Here is a 9392-nt window from a genome sequence, read left to right as displayed (position 1 = left end):
AACTGGTGTTTATAAATTAAGGTGACGCATCCCGATTTACCCTTGTCTTGATTGGTTGCATGAGATCACATGTTTATAAACAACTGGAGATGTACGAAACAAAATAAAAAAAAAGGATACGGTATTTTAAAACTCTAAAAACTGTTGGGGAAACAGGAGATAAACATTATCCTGAATTTAGTTATTTTTTTACTAAAAGTTTTAGATCAAAAATAACATAGTATTTTTATTATTTTATTATCTTATAGAAATATAGTTTTTTTGTAGATTATATAAAAAGATGGTGCACGCTGCCCTTGATTATTTAATTTATGAATATTCGTACGTTTTATAAACATTTAATCATTAATAAGTTCGGGAACTATTATTTAAAGATTACTGGATTCATCACTTTCATTGTTTTTTTATATTGTTAGTAATTTTTTATTTTTTTATGATCTATCAAACTTATTAATCGATAATTCAGGGGTTATGTTAGAATGAATAAATGAACCCCGTGAATAAATACGTTGGTTACGCTAAATTAGTATTACTAAAGCTACGTGTTTTTAATGAAAGTTAAAAACCCATGGAAGGAGAGTGATCGTAGTTTGAGGTGAGTAGGTTAAAGGATTTGGAGATCTGAGCTTTAGGAAATTAGAGTGTGCACGAAAGAGTAGAAAGATTACATTTCTCAGTTTAACTAGTAATTTACATGTCCTGTCCATTTCCTAAAGACTTACGGAGGCATAAGGTGTTTCACACGTCGTTGTTTGCTCAGTCGCTTAGAAAATTTCCATAAGCTGTATATGCGAACTTTTGGCGCCACCTAAATCCCCTATCAGACCAACATGATTCTCCTTATCGAAGTACACTAAACTTTGCTTCGGTTAAAGAAATTGTTGCATGGATCATCACAGTGGACGGGAAATGCTGCGCTTTGCACTGGGATTGTGGTATTTGAATATTTATGAACATCTGACCATGGTTTTTTTTTTTTTTATTTAGATTGAAATGTTAATGAAATCTGTTTTATAAGATTAGGCAGTGAGTAGGGGGGGGGGGAAGTGATTTTCGTAAAGCTTGATTTTTATTTGAGCTCGTGCTTTTTGTATTATTCATTCCCAGTACTAAATTTGTTCCCTTGTAATTGAAAACAAAACTTCTTTTAACAAGGTGTTTCTGCGAGACCTCGAAGTTATACTCAATCGATCATTCATTATTTCATCTACTATGGTGTTTATAAAGAATATTTTTTTCTACCCTTTTTGGCCAAGAATCAAGGCAGAAGTCTTCCCCACAACCTCGACTATCTTAGGAGAATCTCACGAACTCCTCAACTCCTGTACTATTGGCTCAGCAAATTATTGATTTTAAACTGTGGGGTACTTACAACACGGGTTGAACGTCGTAACAACCTTTGTATTACTTTGATACAGCTTTTCCAGAAAATAAGTCTACTGCAGGTGTACAAAACTCGCTTTTCCAAGACTAAAATCATAGCCATAATTTTTTTTTGTTGCCTATAAGCCGCTCTTATTTTGGAACCATACTGCCCGACTACTAATCGTTCTTGAGCCCCCCCCCCCTTTTTTTTTACAACTTTATGTCATCTGACTATAGTCAATTTCTTTCGTAACGAGGGATATTTGCACCGACTCGCAGCGGTGCCCTTATAGCTCGGAAAAGTTTCCTGATCGCTGATTGGTGGGACAAGATAATTCTAACCTATCAGCGATCAGGAAACTTTTCCGAGCTAAAAGGGCACCGTTGCGAGTCGGTGCAAATCTGTCTCGCTAAAAGAAATGGACTATAGTGGTTAGTGCATAGTCATATCCTCGTGTGTACTTAATTTCATGTAGCAATGTGACCTCCGTACGGCTGAATGAATAAATGATGAATGACTATATTATTCTTCGTTATCAATGTATTGATTGGAAATGTCTTGTTTATTTAAAGTATTAACTGCATTCCTGTGAGTTTAAAGTTTGATTAAATTATTAACTGCATTCTTGTAAGTTTAAAGTTTGATTAAATTATTAACTGCATTCTTGTAAGTTTAAAGTTTGATTAACTGTTCTTTAGTCTCTCTCTCTCTCTCTCTCTCTCTCTCTCTCTCTCTCTCTCTCTCTCTCTCTCTCTCTCTCTCTCTCTCTCTCTCTTACAGCACAGTGTATGTCTGTTTACAGATAAGAACCACCATAATTTTTAAATAGAAGTGAGTCATTGATATAATATATTAAATGGTGTTGTTTTTCAACTATCGTTTTTCCTGATATATATATATATATATATATATATATATATATATATATATGTGTGTGTGTGTATGTATATATATGTATATATATATATATATATATATATATATATATATATATATATACACATACATATATATACATACACACACATTTATATATGCATATGTATATATATATATATATATATATATATATATACTGTTTATATACAGAATATAGTTTTTTAGTATTGAATTTACTTCCAAGGCTATGGAAAAAAAATATTCCTGAGCTTTCGGGGTTGAAACCTCATCTTCAAATTGAAATTATAAAATCGATAAAAATAACTGAAAATGTGATCAAAATTGCCATGTATATAATTAACTAGAAATAATATCAACAAACCCAGTACTCTAAAAATTAGGAAAATTATTTATAACGTTGTTTATGCCTGAAATACAGCAAGAACAGAGTGGAATTTCATGGTTTTCAGTAATTGTAGGAAATCACCCCCGAGAAGAATATTTATAGATTATTCTCGTATTATTTTTCTGTGTATTTTTGCTTTCGTAAAGAAAACTACATCGTTTATCTTACTGAAAACACTTATATTCGATAAAGATCATTCATAATCGTCAAATATAAACGTACCCGGTGACCGCCTGAGCCAGAGGCTAATCTTCCTTATATAAATGACGGCAGGGAACTGCAAAATCCCCAGCGAGAGAGAGAGAGAGAGAGAGAGAGAGAGAGAGAGAGAGAGAGAGAGAGAGAGAGAGAGAGAGAGTAGAACTTTTATATCTGGATTTTATTTTCCTGTCCACGTTGCATAGCGAGAGAAACCCTTCAAATTGCTAAACGCTTAAAACTAGAAAAAAATAGAATTTCCTAAATGCATAAAACTTTGTTTTTATAAACATTGTATAATTATTATTACTTTCAATGTACTTAGTTTATACTTCTCATTGATTACAATTTCCCTACTGGGTCTTTTATACGAAATTGCAATCGTAGTATAAGTTAAAGCCTTCTAGATTGTCATCTGGCATCAGAATACCGAATCTTTCACTCTCTCTCTCGCTACCCTTCTAGGGTTTGTGTGTGTGTGTGTTTGTACCTGCGACTAACTAGGTGGTAAGCATAAAACCTGCTTGAGGTCTTGGGGTTATCTTCATTATTATGTATTTGGTCGTGTTTCACTCTTCCCTCTCGAGAATTTATGGCGGAATGATAAAGTGGACTCAGCATTTCAACGCCTCTCCTGACGTATAGTTTTCTTGGGGTAGAGTTATTATTATTGGTATCATCATTATTGTTATTAGGATTTTTTCACCACTGTTCCTATGGTATGGAAATAAAAGGAAAGGTTTATTGAGATAGCTTATTTGAAAGGTATATTTGGAGAAAGATGAAGACACATGTGGTACCATAGATGAAATGGTAAATTTGTGATTTATGGAATGGTTTGGTCAAGTGGAAAGAATGAAAGCTGATAGGGTTTGTGAGAGTTGTGCATAATTTAGTGTCGGTAAGAAGAGGAAGACTTAAGAGGGTTGGCGAAATAGTGTTAGAGTTATTAGAAACGAGGGTCATCAAATATATAAGGGTTGTTGTGGCCTATTGGTTAACGTCTCTGCCTGGTGATTGCCAGACTGGGGTTCGAGTCCCGCTCAAACTCGTTAGTTCCTTTAGTGTCTGCAATCTCACCATCCTTGTGAGGTAAGGATGGGTGGTTTGGGGGAGCGTATAGGTTTACCTTTTGAGTCATCAGCAGCCATTGCCTGCTCCTCCCTGGTCCTAGCTTAGGTGGAAAGGGGGCTTGAGCGTTAATCATTATGTATATATGGTCAGTCTCTAGGGCATTGACCTTCTTGCTAGGACAATGTCACTCTCCCTTGCCTCTGCCATTCATGAGTGGCCTTTAAACCTTTAAACTTTTAATGCAATGAAGATGTGAATTGCGGGAATATTTGAAGTGCTCATAACCCTTTAGTGAATTAAAGAAACTATTGATGTTGAGGAAAGATTTTTCTCCTGGGTTTGAGATATATATATATATATATATATATATATATATATATATATATATATATATATATATATATATATATATATATATATATATATAAAATGATGATCTATATCTTTACTCTTACATACGTCTGCCTTAATATGAACGAGTAGATCCATCCACAGTCTTGTTGCTGTAAGTGATGTGTAGAAGTCTACATACTTGCTTATGCTTGTGTTGGAATGCATGCCCTATGTTGATGCACAAATACTGTAATGTACTATCTCCCGGAAGATGTTGGGTATTATATTTCAATTTTATAATTCAAAAAGTTTTTTTTACCCTTTTATCGCAACATTTTAGCAATATATATATATATATATATATATATATATATATATATATATATATATATATACATATATATATGTGTATGTGTATATATATGTATGTATGTGTATATATATGTATGTATGTGTGTATGTATATGTATATATATGTATGTGTATATACATAAGTATGTATATATATATATATATATATATATATATATATGTATGTGTATATATATATGTATGTATATATCTATGCATGTATATATATATATATATATATATATATATATATATTTATGCATGTATATATATGTATATATGTGTATATATATATATGTATGTATATATGTGTATATATATATGTATGTATATATATATGTGTATATATATATGTATGTATATATATATGTATTATATGTATGTGTATGTATATATATGTATATATATACATATATATATGTACATATATGTATATATATATACATATATATATGTACATATATTATTATTATTATTATTATTAATTGCTAAGCTACAACCCTAGTTGGAAAAACAGGTTGCTATAAGCCCAGGGGACCCAACAGGGGAAATAGCTCAGTGAGGAAAGGAAACAAGGAAAACTAAAATATTCTAAGAACAGTAACAACATTAAAATAAATATCTTCTTTACAAACTATAAAAACGTTAACAAAACAAGAGGAAGAGAAATTTAGATAGAATAGTGTGCCCAAGTGTACTCTCAGGCAAGAGAACTATAACCCAAGACAGTGGAAGACCATGGTACAGAGGCTATGGCACTGTATGTGTATATATATATATATATATATATATATATATATATATATATATATATATATATATATATATATATAAAGACTGCTTCCATAAACGTTCCTGTATAGGATTATTTGATATTTTATTTGCATTTATTGATGATATCGGTATCAACGAAAGGTTTCACTTTAGATTTTATGCTCTGGATTCCCCGCCCCCCTAGGTTTTAGAGATTTTTTCTTATAAGATTATATCCACATTATTGAATTTGAGGCAAAATTAGTATATTTTCTCCCCTGTGAAGTTTATTTAACATTTTCACGTTTAGATTAATTTACTTTTACTCATAGATATCACACACTTACTATTAAAAGAATTTAATAAGGTACTGCTTAACACATCAGTAATGTTTTTCTGATATTATGCAAGAGGGACATGTGCTTAGACGAGACGGCATGGCCGCACATTCTTGAAAACACTTGAAACCTGAATAACATTATTGTGTTCCATCTTCCATATGGCTCTGAACAGAGTGGGGTCAAATTTATGAATAAATTACCAGTAACTCATGTGACCTAAGGTCATAAATTAATCCTTCAAGGGTGTAGGTCAAAATTATTTTTTTTAGATTTTTTTTTTTTTACTGGCTGTGATGCCACTTTTACTTAGAATGGACATGAGAGGAACATGTTTGATTGGGAGCGACAAATTGCTTTGATGGAAAATTAATTTTTGGGTTTTGTGTCTATGTAATATATATATATATATATATATATATATATATATATATATATATATATATATATATACTGCATATATACACTCTTAGAAATGTATTTTTATCAAATATATGCATATAGATAGATATATTTATTAATCGGTAATTGCTTTGGACAATAATTTTTGGGTTTTTGTTTATCAAGATTATTTATATGCATATATATATTTATATATTTACGTAAAAATATGTATAAAATGTATATATATTATATACATACAATAAATATATATATATATATATATATATATATATGTATGTATATATATATATATATATATATATATATATATATGTATGTATATATATATATATGTATATAATATAGACACGAAGGGAAGAGAGAAAAGACATGACTAGAGTTAGTTCTCTTATCTTATTGATGATATCATGGGAGAATAAATATACAAGGATGTCGTTTTTATACAGAAGAAAAGGGATCCGAAAACTGTCAATTACTTGATAATTCCAGATAAGTCGGATTCAAGAAAAGTAGATAATAAAGGATTACAGGAAAACTTATCATGGCTCAGCTTTAAATTGTAACCTCGGGTACAGGCAATTATAAAAGATTCCACAATGTTTCTTTAAGTAAAGTCACTATCTTGGCTTCCGATCAACCGATTATGTGACTTCAGCTACGTCTTTGGACGACAAAATCACTATTACGGACTTCCTGAATAAAGCCATTTCATGTTATTTTGTTTTGATAAAAATACCTTGTGATGTTCGGCCGACATAAAAAAGTTAAATTTTGAAAAAGGAATACTATATAACATTTCATTGTTATTTCTGTATGTATTCTTAGTTAGCATGTTTTTTAATGTGCAACTATATTCAAACAATCCAAGGTCACAAATTAAATGTAAGCCATGGTCTAACATCCAGTAATACTGTATTATCTTCTTCACTTAAATCCGGTTTATCTGGAATCGTTAAGAAACTTAATAGTTTGGGAATCCCATTCATCTGTTTAAATACACACACAAACACACACACACACACACACATATATATATATATATATATATATATATATATATATATATATATATATATATATATATATATATATAGCCATTGTAAGTGCGATGATGTCGCCAATAAGATGAAAGTACGAACTTGAATCACTTTCCCTGTCTCGGCTAAAATACATGTTTTATGCTCATCGAGTGTAAGCTGGTGTAATTTATACACACGCACATTATATGTGTGTATATATATATGTATATATTATATATATGTATATATATAATATATGTGTATATTTACACATATATTATATATATGTATATATATAATATATGTGTATATATACACATATATGTATATGTATATATATATATATATATATATATATATATATATTTAGATATATATATATATATATATACTGTATATATGTTTATGTGTATATATACATATATATATATGTATATATGTGTGTATATATACACATATATACATGTATGTATGTAAATCTATATAAATAAATATATATAATATATATATATATATATATATATATATATATGTGTGTGTGTATGTATACATATATATGTCTATATGTATGTATGTGTATGTATATATATATATATATATATATATATATATATTTATTTATATATGTGTTTATATATGCACATATATATGTACAGTATATGTATATGTATATATGTGTGTATATATACACACATATATATGTATATATATACATATATGTGTGTGTGTGTGTGTGTAGAGAGATAGATAGATAAGATACATGCGCGCAAAATTGTATGGTGGTCCCTTAAATATACTCTTATATATGCATGTGCACCCTGTACACAATTATATAAACGAATATGTTAACATATGAAAGTATAAAAATAGAAACATAACTTCTGATAGAGTTTGTCACAAATCTTAGAAATTTTATCCATGTTTTAAATAAACAGAATATGCTCACGTTGCTCCATGACGTCACTGAAGGGGAAACCAGCACTTTAGAAGACACAGTAATTGATAGGTGATGGTGATCAACGATGCGACTAAGAAAGGTTGATAATGATGATGATGATGACGGTGACCTAATACAGCTTCATCGGTTGATGACCTAATCGAGGTGCGAGGGGAGTTTGGTGAATCATACATTTGATTGGATAATAGCCATAACTTATTTTGTGAATTAACCTAGAAAAGGGAGGATTGTTAGTGCTTGACAGTGGTAATTTTCTACTATCCTTCTAAAGGTTAAGTTTATTTTGAGACTTGGATGTTATTTCTTTCTCAACGCACGTATTCATCGCGTTATAAGTTAATTAGATATGAGTTTACAATTTGCACGAGATTAGTAATTTGATGACAAATAATTCTTTGGAACACTTATCAGTAGATCAATGGAAACATGAATTTCGAGTATATCTTGCATTTTATACCCAGAAATTTTCGAACTTGAACTTAAGAGGCAGATCTCTAATGCTGAACAGGAATATTCTTTAGCTGAGAGGCAAGAGCTCTCCTTTTAATCGTGCTGATATATAAAAGTCCCGTGAAACAATTATCGAAATTTTCAAAGAATGTTAATTTCCAAATTTATGATTGTGACATGGGTTGGGTTCGAAATTTTACTGTTAACCCCTCGTCCTTTCAGAGGATTATGAAATAGATTTTGTAAATAAAAATGGATAAAAGACAAAATTTTCAATAAAAATTTTGGTGTTCATTAATCTTGGATGTTATCACTTATATACAAATTACATCTTTCGTGATTTACCTTGATTAGCAGATAGAAGGTGAGACATGGTCCAGCCACGGCCAAAATAAGCAGGACGACCATGGCGGGCCACACCATGCGGGCCACCATGGTCCTGCCAGCATCGTGCCCCTGGGGGGCCGGCCCACCGGGTCCTCGTGAGCTGTCTAGGGCAGCGACTGTGGTGACCCTGCCACACTCAGGTGAGCGAGAGGAGTTTGAGGAGCAACAGGAGCAAGAGGAGGAGAAGGATGCCACGTCCGAAGCCGAGGGTCCTTCATAAGTGCATGAGCCAGGGCCACCACTGTGAGGGGCGCCCCTGGACCACCATGGCCTCACCGAAGGAGGAACCCCTCCTCTCTGTGGCCCTTCAGTCGCCACGTGGCCCGCACCTGCACGCACACTTGCGACACGGTCACGCTCAACCAAGAAAAGGGCCTCGTTGTTGAAGCCTTTGGTTGCACCTGCCGAGCACTTGCTTGACGATTAAGTGTTTCGCATCCGTTCCTGACACTAAAATAAGTGTCACCACTTCAAC

Source organism: Palaemon carinicauda, chromosome 27 (genome assembly GCF_036898095.1).
Source record: "Palaemon carinicauda isolate YSFRI2023 chromosome 27, ASM3689809v2, whole genome shotgun sequence".
NCBI lineage: Eukaryota > Metazoa > Arthropoda > Malacostraca > Decapoda > Palaemonidae > Palaemon > Palaemon carinicauda.
Note: the sequence above shows the minus strand (reverse complement) of the source record.